This window comes from Sapajus apella, unplaced genomic scaffold (genome assembly GCF_009761245.1).
Source record: "Sapajus apella isolate SASKATOON/1434 unplaced genomic scaffold, GSC_monkey_1.0 scaffold85, whole genome shotgun sequence".
In the NCBI taxonomy this organism is placed as follows: Eukaryota; Metazoa; Chordata; class Mammalia; order Primates; family Cebidae; genus Sapajus; species Sapajus apella.
Window position 1 is genome coordinate 1568888 of NW_022437025.1, and position 12568 is coordinate 1581455.

Genomic DNA, 12568 nt, shown 5'->3' on the forward strand with positions numbered 1-12568 from the left:
CGGGGTGCGGGGCGTGGGGCGTGGGCGCGGGCGCGGGGTGCGGGGCGCGGGCGGGCACCGGCGCCCCCGCACACCGGAGGCTCGAGGCCGCTCACACCCTCCAGGCCACGCAGAAAAAGCGGCCTCGGAGTCCGCCCAAGTCCCCTCCTCGGGTCTCCGGGCACGTCCGGCCTCCCGCGGCCGGGTCCCTCTCGGGACGCCCCAAGGCCCCGTTTACCGCTGCGACGCCCGCCTCTCGCGACACCGAACCACGGCGCGCCGCCACCAGGCCGGGCCTCGCCTCGTGCGGGGAAGTCGCCCGGACGCGGGCGCGCACGGCGGGGGCTCGGGCCCGGCGGGGTCGTCCACGCACCCGGCCCGGAGCGCAGGGCCCCGCGCCCTCCGCGTGCCGCGGGAAACACTCGCAGCCGCCGCGCTGAGGCATGGGCGGCGCGCTCCGCCCGGGCTCGGTACCTGAGCGCGGCCGAGGCCGGCGGAGCGACAGGAGGGCCGACCGCCCAGGCCCCGCCGAGGGCGACGCGCCTCAGCCCCGGCGGAACAAAACCGCGGCCGCCGCCCCGCCCCCTCCGGCCGCCCTCATTGGCCGCCCGCGCCCCGCCGCTGCCGCCGCGAGCCCGTCCGTCAGCCGCCACCGCCTCCACGCCGGCCTTCGGCCGCGCCGCGCCGGCAGAGGGGGCGGGGCCTCCGGGCGTCCCGCCTCCGCACCGCCCGCCGAGGCCGCCGTGCGCCGTCTGCGCCGGTCTGGCCCCGCCCCCGAGCCGACGCCCCGCCCCCTGCGCGCGTGCGTGCCCTGCGCTCAGCGGCGTCTTGCGGCCCCGGAAGGGAAGAACGCGGCGGCGGCGACCTGAGGCGACGGGGCTGGACGCGCAGCGGGGAGGTTGCGGCCGGCGCTAGCCGTGGCTCTGGCCGTTGTCCCGCCCAGGGCGCGCGGTCTCGGAGCCCGAGGCTCGCCGCCGCCGCCTTCCCCCCTGCCGTAGGCCGGCTGTGTGGCCGTGGGCAGGTCGCTCGCCCTCTGGGGTCTCACTTCTGCACCTGCACAGCGTGACGGGCAGGGCGGTGTGAATTAGACCTTCGCGCGTGGGCACCCAGGGCGGACCCCGCTGCAGGGCTCCTTCCGGCCACGGGTGAGGTCGGGCCTCGTTCCGCCTCAGCGCCGCTGGCCCGGGGGACTGGACTCCTGGGCGTCCCTGAGGATGAGCGGCCTGCACAGTGGGTGGCGGGCCGCTGAAGGAGGCCGCCCCCGCCCTCGGGGTTTCCAGCAAACTTCCAGGAGGGGGACCCCTTCCTCCCCCTTCAGCCTCCCGTGCTGGGGCTCGGGTGTCCTGGGTGAGATGAGCTGCCTGACCCAGGGCGGGCCTCCGATGGGTGGGCGGGCCTCCGATGGGTGGGCGGGCCTCCGATGGGTGGGCTGGCCCTCGGCTGGGGGGATAGCAGCTGACTCTGATTCCACCGAGGTAGGGCGGGGTTTGTTTCAGGCCAGGTGGCTTCTCAAAGGTGCAGGAGAAAAATGCTCCCCACCCCTGGAGAGGGGCCGGGCAGTCCAGTGCCTCCCCAGGTGCGTCCTCAAGCCCTGAGGGTTTGGTGGGGGTGGTGAGAAGGGGTGGTCTGACGGGAGGAGGAGCTACCGGTGTCCCTTGGCCACCGTGGGACTTGATGGCCGGGTCCCACAGTGGACACTGAGAGCAGACAGATGCCTGGAGGCCGGCTAGTTCTGAGAATAGGCGATGGGTGAGGCCCCAAGGCACCCCTGGGGCTGGATGTTGAGGAAGGCAACCGGGCTCCCAGGGGTCAGGCTGGGGCCTCCAACAGGTTCTGGGCCTGATAAGCTGGTCCTGTGCAGGCTGGGAGCCAGGCCAGCTGACGCCAGGATGGGCTGGAGCCACCCTCACCTGTCTAGAAGAGCGGGAGTCCCAGCAGTGCTGCGGAGTGATAAGGGCTGGGCAGGCGTCCGGGCCATTCTCTCTGCTGGGGTCGGGTGATCCCCACCTCCAGCAGTCAGTCTGTGCTGGCCCAGGGACAAGTGGCTTTGTGACCTGGACCAGAACAGAAAATGGCTAGAACAGGATGAGGGCACCTGTGCCCGGGGCGGGGGCTCTGCCCATGGCAGACCTTTCTGAGCTGGGTTTCCATCCTGGCCTCTCTGGACCTGAGATAACCACCTGAAATCACAAAGGTCAAAGCTGTGTCCCTGATTCAGCCTGTATTTGGATAATTATTAAGGCCTTTTAGTGGATTAAGAAATAGAGTTGGCCAGATGCGGTGGCTCATGCTTCCAGTCCTAGCTCTTTGGGAGGCTGAGGCAGGTGGATCACCTGTCAGGAGTTCAAGACCAGCCTAGTCAACATAGCAAAACACCGTCCCTACTAAAAATACAAAAATTACAGGGCACGGTGGCTCACACCTGTAATGCCAGTACCTTGGGAGGTTGAGGCAGGCGGATCGTGAGGTCAGCAGTTGGAGACCAGCCTGACCAACGTGGTGAAACTTCGTCTCTACTAAAAATACAAAAATTAGCCGGGCATGGTGGTGCATGCCTGTAATCCCAGCAAACTGGGAGGCTGAGGCAGGAGAATCACTTGAACCTGGGAGGCAGAGGTTGCAGTGAGCCAAGATCAAGCTGCTGCATCCTAGCCTGGGTGACAGAGTGAGACTCCATCTCAAAAAAGTAAAATTAAATAAAATGGATTTCATGGCTGGGAGCGGTGGCTCACACCTGTAATCCCAGAACTTTGGGAGGCCGAGTCGGGTGGATCACCTGAAGTTGGGAGTTGGAGACCAGCCTGACCAACGTGGAGAAACCTCGTCTCTACTAAAAATACAAAATTAGCCAGGTGTGGTGGCACATGCCTATAATCCCAGCTACTTGGGAGGCTGAGGCAGGAGAATCGCTTGAACCCAGGAGGCAGAGGTTGTGGTGAGCTGAGATAGTGCCATTGCACTCCAGCCTGGGAAATGAGGGAAAATCCATCTCAAAAAAAAAAAAAGAAAATGGGAATGGGTGTTTTTTTATACAGTCTGACAATCTCTGACTCTTAATTAGAGTATTTAAACCATTTATATTTAATGTGATTATCAATATAGTTGATTTACCACCTTGTTTTTTGTTTGAGACCAAGTCTTACTCTGTTGCCAGGCTGGAGTGCGGTGGCTCACCACAACCTCTGCCTCCCAGGAGGTTCAAGCAATTCTCCTGCCTCAGCCTCCTGAGTAGCTGGGACTACAGGTGCCCGCCACTACACCTGGCTAATTTTTGTATTTTTAGTAGAGAAGGGGTTTCACCATGTTGGCCAGGATGGTTTCGATCTCTTGACCTCGTGATCCACCTACCTCAGCCTCCCAAAGTGCTGGGATTACAGGCATGAGCCACCACACTGGCCTCACCTTTCTGTTTTCTGTTTTTCCATGTATCCTATCTCTCCTTTGTCCCTTGCTTGCTTGTTTCCAGTGTTCTGGATTGTTTTGGTTTTTTTTGAGACAGAGTTTCTCTCTGAAACCCAGGCTGAAGTGCAGTGGCACGATCTCGGCTCAGTGCAACCTCTGCCTCCCAGGTTCAAATGATTCTTGTGCCTCAGCCTCCTCAGTAGCTGAGATTACAGGCATGTGCCACCACGCCTGGCTTTTTTTGTTCATTCGTTTGTATTTTAGCTTTTTTTGTACTTTTGTAATTTTTTTTTTTTTTTTTTTTTTGTATTTTTGTATTTAGGCTTTGCCATGTTGACCAGGCTGGTCTGGAACTCCTGACCTCAAGCAATCAGCCCACCTCGGCCTCCCAAAGTGCTGGGATTACAGGTGTGAGCTGCCACGCCAGGCCTAATTGTATTTCTCACTACTGGAACATTAGTCACATGTCTTTTTGGGTGTGATACTGAATTTGGAAGTATCAATTTAAACTGTGGAATATTTTATACACACACATCATACAAACATACACACACACAGAATTTTCTTCCTTTATCCACTGAAAGAACCTAGAAGCAATGATAACCGAGTAGCAATCAGCACACCTGGTGCCCAGATGCTGATTTCTGAATACCATTCCTCAGTGAAGGAATCAGGGCTTCTTAAAGAAATTGCTGATTCCAGAGAAGGGACAGTCGGTATAAGATGAGCCTGGAGCATTTTGCCGTGACAAAAGGTGAGAAATACCTCCCAGCACAGGTGAACTTCAAAGACATTATTCTAAGTGAATTAGGCCAAACTCAAAAAGACAAATACAATAGGAATTAACTTATATGAGGTACCCAGAATAGTCAGATTCAGAAAGTAGAATGGAGGGTGCCAGAAGCTGGGGGAAGGGAGAAATAAGGAATGAACGTCTAATGGGTACTGAGTTTTGGTTTTGCAGGATAGAAAGTTCTGGAGATAGGTGGTGATAATAGTTATACAACAGTGTGAGTGGACTTATGGCACTGAACTGTACACTGTCAAATGATAAGATACCTGGCTGCATCAGGGCAGACCTGTGGTCAGTGAGACCCTTCTCAAAAAAGTTATTAATTCTCATAAAGATACACGTCCTTTATTTCATGTGTGGTTTACACCAGCAGTCCCCAACCTTTTTGGCACCAGAGACCGGTTTCATGGAAGACTGGTTTTCCACGGACAGAGTGGGGTAGATTCAGCATGAAACTATTCCACCTCAGATCATCAAACATGGAACAGTCATAAGGAGCATGCAGTCTAGTTCCCTCACATGCGCAGTTCACAGTAGGGCGGAGGCGACTGTGGAGCAGAGGATCTAATTCGGCAGGCGGAGCTCCGGCAGGAATGCTCACTCACCCACCACTCCCCTCCTGCTGTGCGGCCCGCTCTTAACAGCTCACGGACTTGTACCGGTCGGCAGCCCAGGGGTTGGGCACCTGTGGCTTACACGTATTCTCCTCTAACCTATAACTTGTCTTTTCATTATTTTAACAGGGAATTGGGCAGAACAAAAGTTTTTAATTTTTTTTTCTCGCTCTGTCACTCAGACTGGGTTGCAGTGGTGTGATCATAGTTTACTTGAGCCTCAAACTCTTAAGCTCAAGGGATCCTCCCACCTCAGCCTCCAGAGTAGCTGGGACTACAGGTCTGTGCCAGCATGCCCAGCTAATTTAAAAAAATTTGTAGAGATGGGGTCTTGCCATGTTGCCAGGGCTGACCTCAAACTCATGGCCTGAGGCCGTCTTCCTGCCTCAGCCTCCCAAAGTGCTGGGGTTACAGGCAGGAGCCACCATGCCTAGCTGAAGGTTTTTAATTTTGATGAAGTCCAATTTGTCCATTTTTCCTTTTATGGATTGTGATTTTGCTGTCCAGTTTATGAACTCTGCCTACCCCAGATCCCACCAATTTTCTGCAAGTTTTATACTTTACATTTAAGCCTGTGATCCATTTTGAGTTCGTTTTTCTGTAAGGTATGAGACTTAGGTTGAGGCTTGAACTTTTGCTCTTGGATTTTATTCCAGCCACTTGCACATTTGTTGAAAATACCATCCATGGCCGGGCGCGGTGGCTCAAGCCTGTAATCCCAGCACTTTGGGAGGCCGAGGCGGGTGGATCACGAGGTCAAGAGATCGAGACCATCCTGGTCAACATGGTGAAACCCCGTCTCTACTAAAAATACAAAAAATTAGCTGGGCATGGTGGTGCATGCCTGTAATCCCAGCTACTCAGGAGGCTGAGGCAGGAGAATTGCCTGAACCCAGGAGGCGGAGGTTGCGGTGAGCCGAGATCGCGCCATTGCACTCCAGCCTGGGTAGCAAGAGCGAAACTCCGCCTCAAAAAAAAAAAAAAAGAAAAAAAGAAAATACCATCCTTCACCACATTTCCTTTGTACCTTTGCAAAAATCAGTTTGCCAGACTTTTGTGGGTCTATTTCTGGATTCCCTGTCCTGCTCCATTGATCTAAGTGTCTATCCCTCCACTGACACCACAGACTTTTTTTTTTTTAAGACAGGGTCTCCCTCTGTCGCCAGGCTGGAGTGCAGTGGCACAATCTCAGCTCATTGCAACTTCCATCTCCCGGGTTCAAGTGATTCTCCTGCCTCAGCCTCCTGAGTAGCTGGAACTACAGGTGTACAGGCACAGCTATTGTTTTGTATTTTTAGTAGAGACAGGGTTTCACCATGTTGGCCAGGATGGTCTCGATCTGCTGACCTCGCCATCTGCCCACCTTGGCCTCCCAAAGTGCTGGGACTACAGGCGAGAGCCACTGCGCCCAGCCTAAACCTTAAATAAGATAGGCTGATTCTCTTCACCTTATTTTTCAAAATTGTTCCTTTACATTCACATAAATTTTAGAATCATCTACAAAAAAATATTTCTGAGATTTTTTTTGTTTGTTTGTTTTTGGGGACGGAGTTTCACTCTTGTTACCCAGGCTGGAGTGCAATGGCGTGATCTCGGCTCACCGCAACCTCCGCCTCCTGGGTTCAGGCAATTCTCCTGCCTCAGCCTCCTGAGTACCTGGGATTACAGGCACGCACCACCATGCCCAGCTAATTTTTTGTATTTTTAGTAGAGACGGGGTTTCACCATGTTGACCAGGATGGTCTCGATCTCTTGACCTCGTGATCCACCCACCTCGGCCTCCCAAAGTGCTGGGATTACAGGCTTGAGCCACTGCGCCCGGACTGCTGAGATTTTTAAATAGGAATTCCATTATACCTGTATATCCATTTGAGAAGAATTGACAAACTGACATTTTTTTTTTTTTTTTTTTGAGACAGAATCTCACTTTGTCACCCAGGTTGGAGTACAGTGGTGCAATCTCAGCTCACTGCAACATCTGCCTCCTGGGTTGAAGTGATTTTTCTGCCTCAGCTTCCTGAGTAGCTTGGACTACAGATGGCTACTTTTTTGTATTTTTAGTAGAGATGGGGTTTCACCACATTGGCCAAGCTGGTCTCGAACTCCTGACCTCAGGTGATCCACTCACCTCAGCCTCCCAAAGTGCTGGGATTACAGGTGTGAGCCACTGCACTTGGCAAAAATTGACATCTTTATTGAGTCTTCTAATCCATGAACATGGTACATTTCTCCATTTATTGAATCTTTATTTCATCCATGTTGTAGTTTTCAGTATACAGATCCCATACATGTTTTGTTAGATTTGAAACTAAGTATTCCAGTTTAAATACACACACACACACTCACACACACACACAATTTTTTGAGACAGAGTCTCAGTCATCCAGGCTGGAATGCAGTAGCACAATCTAGGCTCACTGCAACCTCCACCTCCCAGGTTCAAGCAATTCTCATGCCTCAGCTTCCCAAGTAGCTGGGATTACAGGTGCACGCCACCACACCTGGATAATTTTTGTGTTTTTAGTAGAGACAGAGTTTCACTGTGTTGGCCAAGCTGGTCTCAAACTCCTGACCTCAGGTGATCCACCCACCTCGGCCTCCCAAAGTGCTGGGATTACTAGCATGAACCACCATACCTGGCTGACCAGGACTTTTTTTTTTTTTTGCCCACGTTTCTTAACCTTTGGGACCATATGGTTCTCAGGAAAGTGTTCCTGCCTGCCCCAAGTTCCCTGTGCTTTGCGTTTGTAAAGCTTCCTAGAGATTGGGCTGTTCCTCTTGCCCCTTTTGTGCACTCAGCACTGTCTCCTCCCTGGTGGTCATTTTGGGGATCTCCCAGGATTTGGACAGCTCCAGCCCATGTGTCTCCCTCCCTCAGCCCTCACTCACCCTATGGAGAGGACAAAGGCATGGCTGCTCTTCTCACACCACCTGAGTGGCTTCCAGAGACATAGACAGCTCCTCTGGGCTCCCCTGTTCTTGGGGCCTCAGCTCTGTCACCTTCTCCCTCTACCCTGCCAGTTTCCACTGCCACCCAGGTCGTCGGGCTGTCAAGGGTTTGCTCTACCACTTGCATTTGGGTTTTGTGAAAAGATCTTGTCACATGGCTTGGTCATCACTGTTGTCCACGGGAGCCTGGTTCTTGCCACCCTGCTTCTGTTTTTCTGTGGGGATTTGGAGAGAGCTAGAAGCTGGTGCCCTGCCCAGATCCCCAGGTTTGGGTGAGCTTTGGAGGTACAGCTGACAGCAGCCCGTTAGATTGGACAGGGGTTCGGGCACGGAGCAGGCCCGCTCTGTGCATTCCCAGTGCCTGCCCTCCCCAAAGCAGGGCTGGCTGCCTGCAGCTGGATCAGTAAGTTTGAGACCCAGGAGAGGAGTAGGCAGGGGTGTGTCTTGGAGTTTTGGGGTGAGAAATCCTGGCAGAAGAGATGAGCAGCACCCAGCCCCCAGCCAGAGTGAGACTGGCCCTCGCCAGCTCCAAGCTGGATGGCAGAGAAGGCCCACCCTGTCCCTCCGGGTCCAGGGCTGCTGTCCCCCTCCACTTAAGGCGCTCAAGGGGCCCTGCAAAGGCTGGAAGCAGGGAGATTTCAGGAGGCCAAGGTGTCTGGCAGCAGCACAAGGGCCTCTGTGGGAGGCTGACTTCTTTTTGTTTTGTTTCGTTTTTTTGAGATGGTATCTTGCTCTGCTTACCCAGGCTGGAGTACAATGGAGCCATCTCAGCTCTCTGCAACCTCCGCCTCCTGGGTTCAAGCAATTCTCCTGCCTCAGCCTCCCAAGTAGCTGGGACTACAGGCGCCCACCACCATGCCTGGCTAATTTTTGTATTTTTAGTAGAAATGTGGTTTCACCATATTGGCCAGGCTGGTCCTGAACTCCTGACCTCATGTGATCCACCCGCCTCAGTCTCCCAAAGTGCTGGGATTACCGTCATGAGCCATGAGCCACAAGCCCAGCCTGGGAGACTGACTTATAAGAGGCCCTCCAGCAATCTACCTCCTGGGATTCAATCCCTGGTGTAATTCCCTCCCCCTGACAGCAGCCTGGCAGGTGACATGCTTCTAACCAACAGGAGAGAAAGGCCATCGCCACCAAATCATGCTGTACAAGGCCAGGACCAACCTCATCGTGCTGCACCGTCCTGTGCCCTCTGCTCAGAATGACGACATAGCTGCCATATGGAGAAGCCCACCTAGCCAGAAACCTAGGGCCAGTTCAGGCCAGCAGCCACACGTGTGAGCTTGAAGGTGGATCGCCCTGGCACCGCCTTGAGATGAGGGCTTGGCCTCAGCCAGCAGCTTGAGTGGAGCCCTGTGGGAGCTGGAAGGAGGACCCTGCTAAGCCACACCCACATTCCTTGTCCCCAGAAACTGAGATAATCAAGACTGTTCCTGTACACAATGAGGCTTTAGGGTGAATGCTGCCTTAATGACTCACGTGGGCCCACCGTGCCTGCCCGAGTCTGTGACAGACCCCTACCTCCGCACTTCTGCCCAAGGGGTGGGGTCCTCTGGAAACTCTGGGGTACGTGTTTTCTCTGAGGAGCGCAGCCAGCGCTGTCAGCCGTCACCCCTCTCAAAACCGCATCTGGGGCCACCAGGGAATGCCGCATGCCCCCATGTTCATGTTCACCTCAAGGACTGGGTTCCAGAGGCCTGACGGGGTGACCAGAACCCCTTTGGGCGGAACTGTCACCTCTCAGCCTCCACGAAGCAGCGAGGATCCCCTGGTGTGGGCATCACACTTCCTCGGTGCCTGCTGTTGATATCCTTGCCTGAAGGCCTTACCCAGCCCATTAGTGCAGCCCAAGGAGTGAAGGGATGAGGAGGCCCTGAGCAACAACAACTCTATTTGTCTTACGTTGTTATTATTATGATGCGGTTGGCCTCCTGCCATCCCCTCCTTTAATCCCTAGAGCCATTTTCTGCGGTAGATGCTGCTATGCCCATTTCAGACGGGAACACGAAGGCCATCATGCAGCTATGAAGCAGCAGAACTGGGACGGGATGACAAGTCTGCATTCCACATCCCACCACACAGAAAGCACCAGGCCAGGCAGCAGGCGCCAGGAATACCCTACACAGTCAGCGTCTCTGCTGGAACCTCAGCTATGGAGTCTGAGGGTGGCTTTTCCTGAAAACTTTATGAAGTGTGTTTGTTACCAAGTGGCTTGGGGTCCCATCCACACATTAAAATGCAAACAGCACAAATAAAAACAAAAAACCCTAGGGTTTTTTTTTTTTTTTTTTTTTTTGAGACAGAGTTGCCTTGGCTGGAGTTCAGTGGTGCAATCTCGGCTCATTACAACCTCCGCTTCCTGGGTTCAAGTGACTCTCATGCCTCAGCCTCCTGAGTAACTGGAACTACAGGCATGCACCACCACACCTGGCTAACTTTTGTATATGTAATAGAGATGAGGTTTCCCCATGTTGGCCAGGCTGGTCTTGAACTCCTGGCCTCAAGCAATCCACCTGCCTCGGCCTCCCAGAATGCTGAGACAACAGGCATAAGCCACTGCACCTGGCCAGGATCCTTAAATGTACAATTATATGCTGACGGGTGATTAAATAGGCATGCTTCTCCCCTGAAACCAACCAAGATTCAAAGCAGAAGCCAACACACCAATATGCCAAGCACTTTCAGTTTGGCAGGTACTGAAATGTGACTTCTCCTAGCAGACCTTTCAAATTTGCCTCCGTGGAAAACAAAAGATGCTGCAATCTAGCCAGGCAGGTGACTCACCCCTGTAATCCCGGCACTTTGGGAGACCAAGGTGGGCAGATCACAAGGTCAGGAGTTTGAGACCAATCTGGCCAACATGGTGACACCCGTCTCCACTAAAAAAAAAAAAAAAAAAAAAAAAAAAAAAAAAATTGGCCAGGTGCAGTGGCTCATGCTTGTTAATCCCAGCACTTTGGGAGGATAAGGTGGGCGGATCACAAGGTCAGGAGTTTGAGACCTGCCTGGCCAACACAGTGAAAACCCAATACATGTACAAAATGTATTTTAAATTTTGTAAAAACACAAAAATTAGCTGGGCATGTTGACCGGCATCTGTAATCCCAGCCACTTGGGAGGCTGAGGCAGCAGAATCCCTTGAAACCTGAAGACAGAGGTAGCAGTAAGCCAGGATCGTGCCACTGCACTGGAGCCTGGGTGAAGACTCAAACTCCGTCTCAAATTAAAAAAAAAAAAACTAATTAAACAAACAAAAGGTCCTGAAACCCATCAATTAATCATAAGAGCCACCCCCACAGGTCCAGAAAGCCAAAAGTGGCTGGGCCTTGGGCTCAGGCAGAGGCTGCTAACTCCTGGGAAACCCTACTGACATCTTCCTACCACAGGGATGGAGGAGTCAGCAACTTGGTGGCAGAATTGCTGAAAGAGAACCGAAGGACAGGTTCCTGGCAGGCCAGCAGGAAACAAGAACAGCTTCACAATACGTGGAACGCCTCGGGGGAGGTGGGATGACAGCCCTGATAAGCTGACCCCAGCCGTGTGTGGAAAGACAAGAAAATGGCTCCCTGACGGGGATGAGATAGCAATCCGTGTGAGATTGTGAAGAATTCATCATGCTGGGCAAACTTAATTTAGTTCTGACACTTCTTGGTTCGATGTACAAGAGTCGAGAATAAAGACAACTCAATCCTAGCCCATTGGTTATTTGTAACACTCATACAGAAAATACCAGATTACGTTAACAGCAGCGAAGAGGCAAGAACTCAAGTCTGAAGATTGATTTCCTCAGTACTTAAGGGCATTCCAAGAATTTTGGCCAGGTGCAGTGGCTCACCCCTGTACTCCCAGCACTTTGGAAGGCCAAAGGACGCAAGATACACTCAGCCCCTGCCAGGCCTCCAGGTTCGTCCACCACAGCATCAGCCCAAAGTCCCGAATCTCATCTGAATCCACTCCCTCATGGACGAGGCTCCTCAGACAGCTCCCGTGTTGAACCTCTTTCCATTTAAAGACTGTCCCCACCCCGTTCCCCCCCAGCCCACCCACACTGCGAGCACGCACACACACACACCCCGACACCAAATGGCAGCAGCAGAGCTAGGATACCTGCCACAGACACTCCCAGGAGTCCCTGGCCCACGGTTAAGTCTGAACTCCCAACTGGGCACACGTCACCTGGCAGTCCCCCAACTGCACCCAACTATGCCCAGCCTCACTCCTCCAAGCTTCCCGGCTCGTGGCTCCACCTTTGAATTATCCATCCTTTTCACGAAAGGTGGCCTGTGTTTGCAGCTGTAGTTTCATCTCCCTGCTTCCTGCTGGTAGGAACTTCAGGGTTCAAGGCCTCTTGAATTTGTATTGCCTGGCCCTTTCAGTCCAACCTGGCAGCAGCTTCTGCCCATATAATTCTGACTCTTAATAGGGTTCAGTTCATTAGAAGCCATACCAGCAGGGCTTTTCAGAGTAACTGTTTTGGGCTTCTGCAGAGGAGCAAGAAGCACTGTTGGAAAGAAAGCGTGCCTGGCAGCCAGGCATGGTGGCTCAAGTCTGTAATCCTAGCACTTTGGGAGGCTGGGATGGGTAGATCACCTGAGGTCAGTTTGAGACCGGCCTGGCCAACATAGTGAAATCCCATCTCTACTAAACATACAAAAATTAGCTAGGCATAGTGGCTCACACCTGTAATCCCAGCACTTTGGGAGGCTGGCGGTTTGAGACCAGCCTGACCAACATGGAGAAACCCTGTCTCTACTAAAAATACAAAATTAGCCAGGTGTGGTGGCGCATGCCTCTAACCCCATCTACTCGGGAGGCTGAGGCAGGA

The 12568-nt window shown here is 53.5% G+C and overlaps 1 protein-coding gene and 1 long non-coding RNA gene across 2 annotated transcripts in view; one reads left to right on the top strand and one right to left on the bottom strand.

Moving 5' to 3' along the window:
• The window catches only part of FAM53A (family with sequence similarity 53 member A), a 26455-nt gene extending 25953 nt beyond the window's left edge, over nucleotides 1-502 (bottom strand). The window contains exon 1 of the mRNA XM_032253921.1: nucleotides 454-502. The gene's annotated coding sequence lies outside the window, so the exon portion shown is untranslated. The remainder of the gene's footprint in view (nucleotides 1-453) is intronic.
• LOC116533979 overlaps nucleotides 1-12568 on the top strand; it is a 16124-nt gene that overhangs the window by 2135 nt on the left and 1421 nt on the right. The gene's annotated exons all lie outside the window — the stretch shown is intronic.